The following is a 16,403-nucleotide window of genomic DNA, read 5'->3' as shown; positions in this document are numbered from 1 at the left end:
AGCACTGTAGGAACTTGAGATTTTTTCACCTCTTTTTTATGTACACAAATATATGTTTATGTTTATGAACATAAGCATACATATATTAACATACATAAACGTCAATATATTGCATGCATATTTTCCCTTCTTGGAATGTGGTTGCACAGAAGGATTTTCTAATGAAAACTGACCCCCTAGAAGTAGCTAGGACTTAGCACAATGTGTGTGGTGCATCACAAGTGCTTGATAAATGCTCTTGTTCTTTCACTGTGATTCTTACAGACCAAACCCATGGTTCTGCTATAACTAATGCATTTTTACAGCTGTTCCATAGTCATATATGATTTCAGCTAAAATTAGCACCAACATCATGGAGAAATAGTGACCCTAAGAGCCTCACAGAGGATTCTTGTTATTAGGTACGCCTGATACACAAGGTGGCAAGGTTATTGAGAGAGTTCTCTGAGATACAGTTTAGACAAGGCATACCTGACAAAGACCTGTCCATATTACAATCAGTGGTGCATTTCAGCATCCTTTCAAAGATAACAGTTGGGAAGAATACTTGAGCACTAGTTATCAGAACTTCCCATGGGTACAAGGTACTAGCAAAAAGGCTCAGGTGTCTACTGGAAAAAGAACTCAGAGAAAACAGGGCAATATGCATTCTAGGGTGAAGGTCAACCTATGCAATTAGCAGGGGTACCTGAAAATGGTGAGCAGTCTACAAAGCTGTCATCCCAAATTCAAGAAACCCACAATGCCAAGCAGAGAGTTTTCTCAGTAGAGTATCCAACTCTTCTATGGAGGAATCACTGGAATCTTGGGTAGGATATACCAACGAAATACTATAATAGTGGCCAGGAACTAAACTGGAGAAACCACTGAGAAGCCTCAAGGGATCAGCATTTGATCTTGTACATGGCCTGAAATCACTGGATCCTAAAGTCACAATGTGAGAATGCTCTGAAAGACTAAATCAGAGAAAAACTAGAAGAACATGGAACCTATGACCTATCAGACTTATGGATAGGAGAGCAATTTATTAATAAACAAGAGATAGCATTGAGAGGCATAAAATGAATAACTTCAATTACATTAAATTAAAAAGAGTTTGTACAAATAAAACCAACATAGCCAAGGTTAGTAGGAAAACAGAAAATTGTAAGAAAATTTTTATGGAAATTTCTCAGATATTGTCTCAAATATATGATATATGTAATATACATATATATGATACAAAATACATAGAGAAAACTTTGTCAAATTTATAAGAATACAAATCATTCCCCAATTGATAAATGGTCAAAGGATATGAACAGGCAGTGTCTCAATGAAGAAATCAAAAGTATATAGCCACATGAAAAATACTCTAAATCACTACTGATTAAAGAAATGCAAACTGAAACAGCTTTGAGATATCATCTTACACCTATCAGACTGGCTAAAATGATGGAAGGGGAAAATGACATACGTTGGAAGGGATGTGGAAAAATTGAGACACATTCACTGTTAGTGGAAGTGTAAACTGATTCCCACCATTTTGGAGAGCCCAAAGAGTTATTGAACAAACTATACCCATTTGACCCAGCAATACCACTATGAGGTCTGTTTCCCAAGATGATTAGAGAAAAAGGAAAAGAACCTATGTGTGCTAAAATAATTATAGCAGTTCTCTTTGTGGTTACAAAGAACCGGAAATTAAGAGGTTGCCCATCAATTTGGGGATGGCTAAACAAGTTGTGGTATATGATTGTGATGGAATACTTTTGTGCTATAAGAAATTATCAACTGGTTGATTTTAGAAAAATATGGAAAGTCTCGCATGAAATAGATGAAGAGCGAAATGAGCAGAATCAGGAGAACATTGTACACAGTAACAACAATATTGTTCTAAGAACTAAGTCATTCTGAATGTTATAAATACTGAAATCAGCTACAAAGGACCTATGAGGGAAAATGCTATCCATATCTAGAGAAAGAATTGATAAATAGAAGTTTGTGTACTATGGTTTTGCATACACACACACACACACACACACACACACACACACACACTTGTGTCTAATAGTGGCCTTCTCTGGGGCAAACTAGGGAGAGAGGGAGAAAAAAATTGAAAGTGCACAGCAGAGAAGAAAAGAAAACTTAGAAGGAAGCACAGAAAAGCAGGGTAGCCTTGAAAATAATGTGCAGTATTTATTAACATAGTTTTTCAACAAAACAGCATGAAATGGGAATTCATAGTTTTATATTGAATTCTCTTTTTATGTTGTGATGTGCATGTGGACATGTTCCTTTTTTTGTCTTTTTTTTTTAGTTTAAAATTAACTTAAAATTTTTTAAAGAGTAAATCAGAGGTTCTTAACTTTTTTTGTGTGTAACAGACATTTTGCAAGTCAATATCTTCTAAGAACCCTTCCAGCAATAAACCTATGATCTTATTATCTCCAAGACCCAATGATAGACTACTCATGATTGACCAGATTTGAAGACTCTGAGGACATTTGCTGAGAAATAGAACAATGGGCTGAACCACTCTTCCTGGAAAGACAAAAGATTGAGTGTCCAACGATCATAGCAGCCTGGTGTAAGAACATCACAAGAGTAGCGCCAGAAAAAAGAGTAGAGCTGTATTTTGTTAAAACTGTGGTCTAGACAGACATGGACATGCTAGACTCATTAAAGAAGTGAACAGACTTAGTTCTACAGAGACTGACATCCATTTAACCATCATTAGGAAACAGCAATGGAGTGAGGGATAGATGTCAGTTACCCCAGACACTGAAAAACCTAAGCCAGGACTCACCCAGCCATGCTGTAGATCCTTTCCGCCTAGATTCCAGTGACAATGAAGAGTGAGGAGAGGGTGTAGTGGCATCCTGAGCAGATCAGTGGATACCAAGTGGTAACTGTCATCTAGTCATTTCATGAAAGTTATTAGCAAAAATGTCTTCATAAACAAAGCAGCTTAGGGGTTCTTTAGGTTGGGAAAGAAGGATTGTTCATGTCTGGGTGACATCAACATGAATGTGAAATTCTCTAAGGAAGTAAACAAAGGGAAATTCGATTCTGAATCTGATTCTCACTAACAAGGAAGAGCTGCTTGTTGGAGTGAAAATGATGGGGACTTTTGGAGGAAGTGATTCCTGCCTCCTAGAGCTTGTGATGGAGGAGAAGAAATCTGGGAAGAGCCTGACACACCATCTAGATTTTGGGAAAGCACATTTCAAAGGATTAAAGAAAGGAACACCATGGACTACAGTTCTGCCAAGGAAGTCAGCCCAGGAGGGATGGGAGTTGCTCGAGAATGAAATTCTGAATATGCAAATGGCAATGAGGAGAGAGAAAAATAGGATTTTTTTCTGGAAAGTTGTGGATGCATGAGGAACTCAACAAACACCTTAGATTTTAAAAGGAAATATACAAAAGATGGAAGCAAGACCAAGCAACAGAAGATCCATATATAAGAGAATGATATGAATGATATGAGATATGAGTCCTCACTAAGAGTGTCAGGAATGCTAAAGCTCAGAATGATCAGTGGAAAGCTAAGAATCAAATGGAGGGGGGCACGGCAGAAGAAGTTTCAAAGAAGTAATATGACCTTTGCTTCAGATGAATGAGACACTGATTGATAAAATAGAGAAGGGAGAGCTGCAATTGCTATTTAATTTGTTTTCTTTGCAAAGAAGAATGATCTTTACACTGGAAACAAAAGAACAAACAAACAAAAAAAGACCAAAAAAGAGCTGGCATCCAAGATAAGTAAGGAAAGAGTAAGACAGCATATCTAGTCTCCCTTTGTGAAGTCAAATCATCTGACCCAGATGAGCAACATTCTCTGAATGCATGGAGGAAAAAAATGTAGATGTAATTGATGAGCCACTGACCAAGATGGTAGCAGATGGAAAATGGTAGAGGGGCCACAATATTGAAAAAGCATAGACATTGTCTCAATTTTACAAAAGGGGGTTGGAGATTGAGGACAAAATCTGCAAATTATCAGCCAGTAAGTTTCATCTTCAATCCAGGGGAAATCCTAGAAAGGCTCATTAAAGAGAAGTTGGCAAATATCTAGAAAGTGAGATAGGAATAACAAAGAACCAGCCTGGCCTCTTCAAGAATGGGACATTTCCTTCTTTGAATGCCTAAACTAGTAGATAAAGGTCACACTGTGGACATATTTATCAAAAATTTTTCTAAAATTTAGGTAAATTGGGTTTAAATCAATCTCATACTATTCTCATGAAAAAGATGGAGAGATATAGATTAGACAATAATACTATTGGATGACCAAGCTCAAAGAGTTTGATGTCCAAGTCGTAAGAGATCTCCAGTCAAATACACCAAGGATTTGGTTTAGCCCTCTGCTAATCAACATTTTTATCAATGACTTGGATAAAGTCATCCATGGTATGCTTATCGAATTTGCAGATACCTTATCCAGTGGAGAAGGAAATGGTAAACCACTCCAGTATCTTTGCCAAGAAAACACCAAATGGGGTTGTGAAGAGTCGGACATGACTGAAAATGACTGAACAATAAAAAATGTAGTGGATAACAGATTCAAGATCCAAAAGAATCTTGACAGGCTAGGACAATCTAAGATGGGCGCAGTCTAATAAGATGAAATTCAATAGAGATGAACTCAAGTTCGTGAGTATAATAAAATAGGGAAGCCATGGAGAAATAGCAATTCTGAAAACTGTCTGGGGTTTTATTGGATTGTAAGTTCAATATGAGTCATCAATGTGAGCCTGGAAACTACAAAAGCTAATATGATGAGTTCTATAAAGAAAGGCATATATTCTCAGAACAGGGAAGAGAGAGTTCCTCTCTCATCTGTCCTCATAAGACCTCATCTTAAATGTGGTATTCAGTTCTGGGTACCACGATTTAAGAAAGGATATTGGTAAAATAGAGGGAGTGTGAGATCTCCTCCAACTCTTAGATTTTGTGAGTCTGTGAGAAAAGTCTTACATTAGCAGGAGGATGATAGTATGAAACTGTCAATTGGCAATGGCCCATTTTTCAGAGTCGTTGCCTAGTATATGAATCTATTATGGGAGAAATATCACCCCATTGAATTTCGATGGTAGGTAAACTGCTGCTGAATAAATCTATCATAATGCAGAAATTTTAGAGGCAAAAATCCAAGAACAAGTTCAGGAGGTAGAAAAATAACTCTGAACAAAGATTGGGGTTCTAACAAGGCTTTTTATAGACATAATTACATCAGAGAGACAGAGGAATAATTTTTTATGTACGGCAAACTCATACCTCTTCTTAGGTAATGAAAGTTGAACAAACTTAGGTAGAAAGAATCACGATCTGATACATCCCCTAAGGAAACAGACCTAGTTAAACAGACTGTATAGGTAAACTAAGTCAGGTTACACATTAAACTACATTTGGAGAGTCCACCATGGGCTAATTGAGAGGAGAAAATTTACATCATAAAGATAACCAAAGGCTCCCAGCCGGAAGAATCCTTCCACAAATAAATCGCTAAATCCCTTTGGGAAGCTCAGTCTTTTTTTTTTTTAACTTCTGATTTGAGGAATGTCAAAAAGTCTTCCCTTAATATTATCATTCTATGAGCAAGGATTTTAGCCAGGTAAGGTTAATATGAACAGGAAACAGGCTTTAGTTAGCCAGATGTTCTAAGAGGAATAGCATAATAAAATTAAATAAAAAGAGATTTTTTAAAATCTCATAATAAGTCCCAAAATGTCTCAATAGGGAGTATAAATCTAAAGTAGATGAAAGCACTCATTAGCTGGCCACATCCCAGGAATCCACAGGAGCTTTTTTTTCCTTTAATTTGGTGACTATCAAAAATGTGTGAAGAATTATGCTATCAATGCTAAACCACTCAATAATTTCATTTGTCAGCATATGCTTGGAAAGAACCAAAAACAAAATTCTGGGCAAAAGGAGTCAATCTAGCCTGATCCATTTGATGCAATTTTTTTTAAAATATAGGGATAAGAAAGGGTTTGATCAATTTTCTCATATTTGCACCAATATTGGCATACATATATCCAAGCTACCTATTTGTGCTACCCATTGATGTTAAGAAGTAGTCTTGTACCAAGACAGCAATGGTCACTAGAAAACTATTACACTTTCCAAAAGAGGACTTAATGACAGTAAGACTTTTCATCCCATACACAAACTGGAGTTTGGGTCTTTGAAGCAAGCAGTCACCTAGAAGTTCTGAGACCAGGCTTCTGGAGCTCAGCGTGAAGTATGGACTAAGAATGACTCATTGATGTATTCTGATGAGCACTGAGTTGGACACTCCCAGTGTCTGGTACAGAACTAGTCTCAGAATCTTTGCCTCTGACATACTCCTCAGGATGACTGTAGGCACATCACTGAACCTCTCAATGCTTCTGGCCAACGCTCTGAAACTCTAAGTTTCAGTACAATTGCTGTTCTCTATTAATAGAGGGAGAATGCTCTCTGGAAAGTCCCTACACCAATGAAATTACAAATGCTCCCTCACAACCATGAAACTCAGATAATGAATTCTAGATAAGGAGGATAATTCTGTAGTTGAAAGACTGAATAGCCTGTCAGTGGCAAGCTGGCCCCTGAGAATGGTCTGATTCCTGCACAGACATCACATGCCTATTACGGAGTCTGGTTCCTTGGAGAATAGGAGAAAAGGAACTATGGAGAGTTATCCAAGGGGACCTTAAGAAAAAGGGCCTGTGGGGCAGCTAAGCAGCACAGTGAATAGAGCTCTAGCCTTAGACTCAGGAGGACCTGAGTTCAAATCCAGTCTCAGACACTTAACACGTACTAGCTGTGTGACCCTGGGCAAGTCATTTAACCTCAATCGCCTCACCAAAAAGAAAAAAGAAAAAAAAAGAGAAAAGAAAAAGGGCTCCCCAGTTGCAGACAGACTGTCTGAGCTAAGTGCTAGCACATCAGAGGAGTCAAGAAAACCCCGGGGGGATTTCTGCTCAGAAGGGATGTGGAAAAGGCTAAACCACCTACGAAACAAATGGTGCCTATTAAGACCTCAGAGTTTTCCAGACACAAACTCTAGACGCAATTTTCCAGGGACAAAGTTCTACTTCCTTTGCTCTGCTTCACTGTAACAAAGGCAACAAGATGGGAAAAGTAAAGTATCAGAAAATTTGGACTTATAAGGGACAGAAAGAAGGTCTGATAATTGTGCATTCAGATGGGATATCTGTCTTATATCTTAGGCATTCTGCCGTGAATGGGATTAAGTGGCGGAAAGTGTGAGAGATGGCTACAAGAAGGCCTGTTGAGCTGTCATAAATAATAATAGTTGAATAATAATATTACTAAAATAATAGGCTGTTGAGAAGGGATTTAGGAAGGGAAAAGTGCATATACTTTCCTTGGCCTTTCTGAGTCTTTGACACTGATTACCACCCTGTTCTTCCTGGGTACTCTCACCTCCCCTGTCTTGTGTGACAGACGCTACTTTTACTTGGTTCTTCTGCTACTCATCGGATTGCTCTTTCTTAATCTTTCTCCGGATCAGCATCTAGCATCTCCCTGCTTAGTGTGGATATTCCCTAGGGTTCTGTTCCACTCCCACTTGAACCCGCTCCATGGGTTCAAGCATTATCTTGCTCGGATACTGTCTGTGTAACCCAGGGCAAATCACTTCATTCCTCTGAGCCTCAGTTTTCTCATCTGTCAAATATGGGGTTGTACTTTTCTAGCTCTATTATTCCCATGTAAATAACAACAACAACAGCAATAATAATAATGATAGCAGCTAGCCTTTGTATAGTATTCGAAGTTTTGCAAAGCACCTTGCAGATTTGATTCTCATAACAACCTAGGGAGGTATGGGCTATCATTATCATCCCCATTTTACAGATAAGGTAGAGAGAGATCTGCCCAAGGCCAATGTCTGAGATAGGAATGGAGCTCAGGTCTTCCTGATTCCAGGTGCAACACACTGTACCACTTAGCTGCCTACAACTCCTAATCTACACAGCCAGCCCCAATTTTGCTACTGGCCTTTAGCCTCCATACTGTTAACTGCAGTAGTTGTTGGACAAATCCTAGATGCCCTCATAGGCTCCTTAAACCCAGTATATCCAACAAAGAACTCGTCCTCTTAACCCTGTCCCACCAAACACTTCCCTCCAGTAACCTTGGCAAGAAAACCCCAAGTGGGGTCACGAAGAGTCAGACACAGCCAACAACAAGCCAGGATCACCAGCCTACTTGGAGACACTCTGACTCCCCAAAGCCAACCAGCTGCTAAGTCTCTTTAACGCCTTACCACCACCTCCTCTTGCCTGGCCTCTGTATCCTAACTGGTTTTCCCGTTTCTCCTTTGCCAAATACTCTTCTACTCAGCTGCCAAAATAATCCTTCTCAAGCTGACCAGTCTGATCATTTAGACTCAAAATTTTTTCCCAGTTCCTCCCTGCCTCGAAGATAAAGAATGAAGTCCTCCCACTGGTTATTCCGGCTTTCCCTAATTGATATTCCAGGCAAAGTACACTACGTGCTGTTCCCAGAATTCAAAATTCTATCTTTGCAAACATTCACAGGAGCAGGGCTTCCTCCTCTCCTCTTTTCAGTATCCTGGCCTTCCTTTAAGGCTCAGCTCAGGGGCTCCTCCTCCTGGAGCTGGGGGTGTCCACTCCCTTCTCCAACACCTGGTTATCTTCCTTTCTTCTGCGAAGAAGCTAAACTATTTGGGATCAGGGCCTCTTAATCTTAACTCTGTACTCCCAAGGCCTGGCATAATGTCTTGCCCTTTAAATCTTTGTTTAATTGAATTAGATCATTATTCATTGTGTACTTCTCTGCTATACTCTGGGGGTTATGAAGAAATATAAGACGTGTTCTTACTGAACTTATTTTTATAATTTTTTTTTCCAGGAGAGAAGAAGCAGTCAAGTTGGGTAATAATAGCTAACATTTAAGTTGGCGCAGTGGATAGAGCTCAGGCCTTGGAGTCAGACCTGAGTTCAACTCCAGCCTCAGAAACTTGATACTAGCTGTGTGACCCTGGGCAAGTCACTTAACCCCAATTGCCTAAAAATAACATTCCTATGATGTAGGAGCTATTCATTTCCACATTTTACAAATGAGAAAACTGAGACTGAGAGAGTTTAAGTGCCAAGGAACACAAAACTAGTTAGTTATCTGAGTGTCTGTTCTATTCTGACTCCAAGGCCAGAAGGCTAACCTTGGTACCACCTAGCATCACAACATTTCTGTCAAATTAGGTCAGAGAACTAATTTACCTAAGTCACCAGAAATTGGAGTAGAATGTTGAAAGCTTAAGTGAAGGAAAGCCCAGACACTCCCAAATTCTTTTCCAAGTACCCAAAATTCTGTCAGTTGACAATCTGTGAGTTCCATTATAAGGCTTTTCTATCTTGTGTTGTGTAAATAAAACTTTTCCACAGATAGCACCTAACTTTTGCAGCTTATCATGGAAGTGTGATCAAGGTCAAGTGTCCATGGAGCAGCTATCATATCTCCTCTCTGGCTCCTAGAGATAGCCAAGGGTGTTAGGGAGGGGTTTCTATCTGCAAATTTCTATCAGAGTCTCCATCAGCATATGATTCCTCCCTCGTAGTTGACATCATTGAGTCATATCTTGACTTGCTTGTGAATTGGATTTAAGTGAGGCATTTGGTTAGTTTTGTCTGGCTCTTTGTGACCCCCTTTTTGGGGTTTTCTTGGCAGAGATACTGGAGTGGTTTGCCATTTCCTTCTCCAGATCATTTTACAGATGAGGAAACTGAGGCAAACAGGGTTAAGTGACTTGCCCAGGGTCACATAGCTAGTAAGTATCTGAGGCCAGACTTGAACTCAGGAAGATGAGTCTTCCCGACTCCAGGGCCAGTGCTCTATCCACGGCACCACTTTTACGGGAAGCAGAGTCGCACCAAGTCATCAGCCCCCTTTTTTCTTCCATAGTCATTGAAGTTCAGTAGCAAGACAAAAGTCAGGATAACTTGGCAATGGCTCGGAATGCAGCAGATGACCACAGCCCCTGCTTCAGCCACCTTCATGGATGCTGGAACAAATTGTATTCATTGGCCCATTCTGCTGGGGGGACATCTTCACATGTTTGGAATAGATGCCCTCTCTAACTCATCAGTGGATTTGAAACCTGTTGGTTACCAGCAGCCTGGTTTAGCCATCTGCCCAGACGTTTTTGCAGGTGTGGCTACTGCCCGTGCTACAGCTTCTCAGAGACACAGGTGAGAGTGGGTATCAATCAGCCAGACAATTAGCAGCTAGGTGGCACAGTGACTAGAGCACCAGGCCTGGAGTCAGCAGGACCCGAGTTCAAATCGCAGACACTTACTAGCTGTGTGACCCTGAACAAGTCCCTTAACCCTGATTGTAAATTAAAAAAAGAAAGTTTTCACTAAAATGGTTCAGGAAGAATAATGGATACAAACATTCTCTTCTCTCAAGGTCTCACTCTCCCACAAGTACATAGAGTCTGAAGGGAAGTGGGTTCAGTCTTAGAGAACATAGCTCAAAGAAGATAATTCCCAGCTCCTGTAGTCCTTTTCTCCCCTTAGGTGCTGTAGATAGCTTTCTACTGGGCTTCTTGCACATTCCTAAAGCTGTCTTTTCTTAGTGTGTCTAGTTTATCCTTGGCTCCCGACGCAGACACAGACAGACATCAGCTATTCCAGGGACATTGATGGGCTTCAGATAAGAAATCCAAATCTTCCAACTCCTTGAAGTTCATGAGGTCCTCATCTGGTAAAGGGAAAAGTGGAAGAGACAGAGGCTACTCTCCCACCCTCCTCCCATTCCCAATCCATTCCCTGTGCTGGACTTGGCTGGAAGGACTCTGGACTGTCCTCTATGCTGGCAGACATTCAAAAGATAGAATCCAAACTGGCTCAATATTTTCAGTGGGTAGTATCACTCCACTCGTCCAATGGCTTTTAAGAGCTTCTCAAAAACTCATCTAATGCCCTTGAATGGTTTACTGAATGGTTTATTGATTCAGTAGATGTGTCCTCACCTGGGTAAGGTAGTTCCTTTAAATGGGCTGGTTTGTTTATTTGCTAGAATTGCTTTCTCCCTTATGCTGGAAGACTTTAAAATTCTAGAAGTTAAACTGGCCTGACCTATGGGTCATGACTACATCTCTTCAGCCAATCCAAATCTATCTCCTGTACAGTGTCACTACATTTCATTCAATGGCTTCCCAGGACTTCTCAAACTTAGTTGAATGCCCTAACTTGATTGATTTATTTAATATTGGCATTCTTACCTGGTTAAGTCAGATCCCTTAAGTGGGGGTAGAATGATTGAGTGATTACTCAATTAAAAGATCTGCCTTAACCAGGTGACAACAAGGGATAAGGAGAAAATAGAGATGTCTAGGTTGTGTTCACACCTAATTCCATGCCTGAGATCTATTTAATTGACTTTAATTTTATTTTTATTTTCAGTTCCCTCTCCCCTCCATCTCTTCCTCCACTCATTGGGAAAGCAAGAAATATGATAATCATTATACATAGACAGTCATGCAAAACATCTTGTATACCATTGATTCAATTGATAAATATTGCTGAACCCCCACCATTAGACAAGTTAACCTGAGTGTTCAAAGGGGAGCTAAGGGCCCTTTTATGGGAGAGCAAAATGACCTAGATAATAACATTCTCAGTGTTTCCCTGTATCAATCATGAACCAGAGAGATGTTGTGAGAGGCAACTTGAAAATTATGGTTGAACTCTGGGTCAGGAGGGACACTGACAACAGGACCATCCTTCAAAGGACACATGTCCTTACTGTGTGTGTGTGTGTGTGTGTGTGGACTCCTTTCCTTGGTACAGATCTAATCTTGTGTGATTTTGGTCCATGACTTTCCATAAATTCTCTGTAGAGGATCTGCCCTCACACTTCCTTCAGTTCTCAGAATTCTTTTTATTTATTTTTGGCTAGGCAATGGGGTTAAGTGACTTGCCCAGGGTCACACAGCTAGTTAGTGTTAAGTGTGTTCTCAGAATTCTTAAGGGGTATCAGTGAAGTACTGAAAATTCACCCATTTTCCCTTGTTCTCAGTATTTGACTGACCCACTACCTTTTCTGTTCATTTATGTTGTAGGTCATGTCTTGTACATCACTTCTTGCATGTAAGTCGTTACTGATAAATACTGCAGCCTCCTGCCACCTGCCACAGGCCTTTTGATTTTTGTACCGATTTGTCAGACACATTGTGACCCCCTTTGGGGGTTTTCTTGGTGTGGTTTGCCAAGGGGCAGAGAGGAAGGAGTCAGACATTCCAGAGGTAGGAACTGCAGCAGCACAGGTCCAGGAGTCAACGACAGATCAGTTTGACTAGGGCAGAGGCTTCATGCGAAGTTCTTCAGTATTAAGACGATGAGGGTAGGAAAATGGGAAAGCTAATCCCAAACTGCAGAATGGTCAGAGATTCTGTTTGTTTCTTCATCCCTTGGGCCTAATATAGAGTCTGGTACATAGTACATGCTTACCTGGTTGAAAAGCCAACTTCTTTTTTTAATACCATCAAACTCCCTGTTAATTTGTGACGAAACAGAATTTACTTTATCTTATGGGTCAGGGGGGCTACTAAAGTTTTTTGAATAGGGAAATGACATGAAGAAAATGCTGTTTTAGGAATCTTAATGGGAGTTTCTTGTTGCTAGAAAGATTAGAGAAGAAGGGAAGTGAAGGTAGGAATGCAGTTAGTAGGATATTGGAATAATTATGGCATGAGTTCTGAAGGGCCTGAACTGGGGCACTGCTGCTTTGGAAATAAAAAAGAAGGCACAGGTGGTAAATTCTAGGAAGCACATTCAGGCAGAAGGGAAGTAGATGGGAAAGAGTGAGTCTGAGAACCCACCAATGACCACCGAACTCAGAATCCTAACAGACAATAAAGGAGATTCTGTCCTGTGTATTATATCTTGGCATCAGTTCTCATTCTATCCAATAATCTAGTGTATCTTTTAAAATATATTTTTAATTTTATTGTGAACTAAACAAACACCAAACAAAATGGGCATTTCAAAAATATAAAAATAGGATTATTTATGAAACTGCAGGTCTCATACATACACCTTGTCACTCTTTTTAAGAATAAATTCTAGCTTTCAGAGCTTTCTTCTTGTTGGTGTTTCTGGATGTTTTCCTTTTCTCATCTGTCCTTTTTTAAAGATGCCTCATTGACTCTATTGTTTTTTTCTTTCCTTTTTCTTTTGCTAACCTTTCCCTATTTCCCCTCAACTTCCCTCTCTACCTTCCAATGATGGGGGGAGGGGAGGAACAAAAACAAGGCATTTATAACTAATATGCATAGTCAAGGAAAAGACATTCCCTTATTGGCTATGTCTGAAAATGTATTTCTTAATCTGCACCTTGAGTTCATCGCTTCTCTAGCAAGCTTCATCACCGAGCTCTGGAATCACGGTTGGCCACTGCATTGTTCAGAGTCTAACAGATCCTTTCAGGTAAAGCTAAGATAGATTAATCAATCAACAGACATTTATTAAGCACCTTTTATGTGCCAGGCACTGTGTTAGGAACCCATTAGATGTATAACTATAATGAATGAAACAATCTCTACTTGTAAGAAGAAAGTTGGTTGTCCCCTGCTCGCAGTATATCTCTATGGAAGAAGAAAGGAAAAGCAGGCTTGGACAGTAAAAAAAAATCACTTGTCATAAAACTAAGAACTTGCTCTGCAACAATGGAATCTTTGTGTGAACTAAGGTAGAAGTAAGAAGGAAGCTCAGAATTAAGTTCAAATTTCACAGTGGCTATCCTAATTTTTTCTGAAATAACTACTTCTCTTGCCAAAAAGCTTGATAAAATCATGACTACCCATATTGGTTCTGAGTTTCTAATGGTGAAAATATCATCATCATAGCTACTAGCATTTATGTAGCACTATAAAAGGCTGGCAAAGCACTTTGCAAACATTATCTCATTTTATCCTTATAACATAATGTATAATTTTACAGATGAGAAAACTAAGGATAAGTGACTTCCTAGGATCACACAGCTAGAATGTGTCTGAGGCAAGTTTTGAATTCATGTCCCTGACTTAAACCCATCATCCTATCAACTGTGCCTTGTAGGTAATCCATACCTGTTCCTCACCAGAAAATTCCACGCTGGATGGAGTAAAGAAAATATACTTAAAGGTGGGTTGTCCACTATAAAAGAGACCAAGAGAATACAATTTAAAATAAGGGGCCTGGGCAAATGTGTGGATTTGTTTGGCTTGACTGGGCTTACCTATTAAAAAACATTGCGGTTTTTGGTTTTTGGTTTTCCAACTGGAGAAAGAATAAGTGGTGAGAGAGCTATAAAGAAAAAAGAGGGGCATTGAAGCATTTTACAAACTGCACAGCAGAAAATAGAAAGAATTTTAGAACATCTTTGAAAGTGACACCATGAAACGATTATCTGCGTTTTAAAAAAAAACAAGCAATACATAATATTCAGTTTCATATCCTTCTTTGATTACTTTATATATAGACAAATTCTTTTTTGTGTTTGTTCCATTCAGGATAAAAATTAAAGTGAAATCATGAATTTATTATAAACTTTTAAAAAAGCAAGCCGTACCTAATAGAGACTGGCAGTTTCACAAATAAGCCTTTGTTCTATTTTGCATGTAGAAATAATTTTTATGTGTTAATAATAAATAAACTTAAATAAAAACAAACTTAAAAATGAATTGATCATATACTTTAAAAAAAGACAAAAAGTACATAATAGTATTCACAGAATCACAAAGTAATTCTCTTTACTTCAAGTCTGGAAATGTTCATTCTTTTTTATATGTTTGTTAAAGTTAGAATAAAAATAAAAATAAGGTGCCTTGGAAGATTTCAGCAACTGGCCACCTCTACCCATCATATACCTGGGGAGAAAGAATGATTAATATCTCCAGTTCAGGTGATTGACACAACTTTATGGATCTTGGGACAGCCATTTATCCCAGCCAGGTCCCCTATAATCCTTACAAGCCAGGGTTTCAGCTTATTTAAATGACCACACTGTGAATTCCTGAGCTCCTGAACCTTTGCTGATTTTCTGTCTGGAAGGGACACAGCTGCATCGTGACACTCACAATATCTTTGATGCTTCCCTAACTAAAGTCTAGATCTCAGAGTGCAAGCCAGCCTGACCTCTTCTTTTCTGAGAATAACTTGGAACACACTCTCGTTGAGCAATCCCGTTTGTTTACTTGTTCTAAAGCTCAAGGAGGTAATAGCGTGACTGATGGGAGAGCGAGCCAATAGTAGCCTGGACGGTCATGCTAGGACAGTCGGCCTCCTAATCATCAGAAAAATAGGTGGGGAAAGCCTGGACCGGCAGAGAGAAGTCCCACCCAGGCTTTACACGCCTGGGCAACCATATTGAGTGTGGCACATCAGTTTCACTTTGTTATGTTTCTTTCTTCGTTTGGTGACAGTGACGAATTCTTTGGATGTGCCCAGGCAGACAGGTCCCCATCAGTAGAACACAGCGATATGAAGTTGGATTTTTAGTGGCAGAATTATTTTTTTCCCCGTGATATTATGGATATTTTTCACCCAAATACAAACAGAAATGGAATGATTCGACACAAGTGTCATATGCTTGTTTAGCAGTTTTAAATTTGCAAATTTTCTCTTTTTTTTAATTTGTGGAAAATGCACTAAATAAATAAGATGATCAAAATGAAAAGACGAATAGAGAACCTTTCTAATATATCTTTGCGTTAGGTTCTGTATTGAGCTAGGGATACAAATACAAGTAAACAATAATCTGCCTACAAGGAGTTTACATTCCAGTGGGGAAAGAGACAACACATAAAGTTGTTTTCTTGTTTATTTGGCACAGATTATTAAAAAAAAACATTTACTGATGCATTTTGTTTGCAACACCTAAACTTCTATGCTCTCCCTCCCAGAGAGACATCTCTTATTTTTGTTTTTGTTTTTTCTACTTTTATATTGTTACTTCAAAAGGTAGAATTATGGCATTATTGTATCAGATGAGATATTTCTAAAGTTCTTAGCACAGTGCCTCACACATAGTAGGTGTTTAATAAATGCTTATTCCATCCCATTTTAGTCATTTTCTTAGAATAATTCAAAATACCATGGATAGTTTTGTTAACTTAAAACATTTTTAAAAATCAAAGACAAAATATCTATCCCATGTCCCCACCTTTCATACTCAAATATTTTAAGATGAGAGTAAGGGAAATATTTTTTGTTGGAAGGTTGGGGTAGAAGGAGGGAAACAAACTTAAAATATATTAATTTTCTGAAAATTAGGAAACAGAATCAATCTTCTGACTCTGAACATTTTTTCAATTTTTTTGCTGTTGTTAATAACATTGTTTGACACAATTCCTAACAAACGCAGAAACAAATTCCTCCAAAGAACCTCCCAGAAAA

This window comes from Phascolarctos cinereus, unplaced genomic scaffold, assembly GCF_003287225.1.
Source record: "Phascolarctos cinereus isolate Bilbo 61053 unplaced genomic scaffold, phaCin_HiC Scaffold_2;HRSCAF=192, whole genome shotgun sequence".
Taxonomy (NCBI): Eukaryota; Metazoa; Chordata; class Mammalia; order Diprotodontia; family Phascolarctidae; genus Phascolarctos; species Phascolarctos cinereus.
This window is presented reverse-complemented; position numbering follows the sequence as displayed.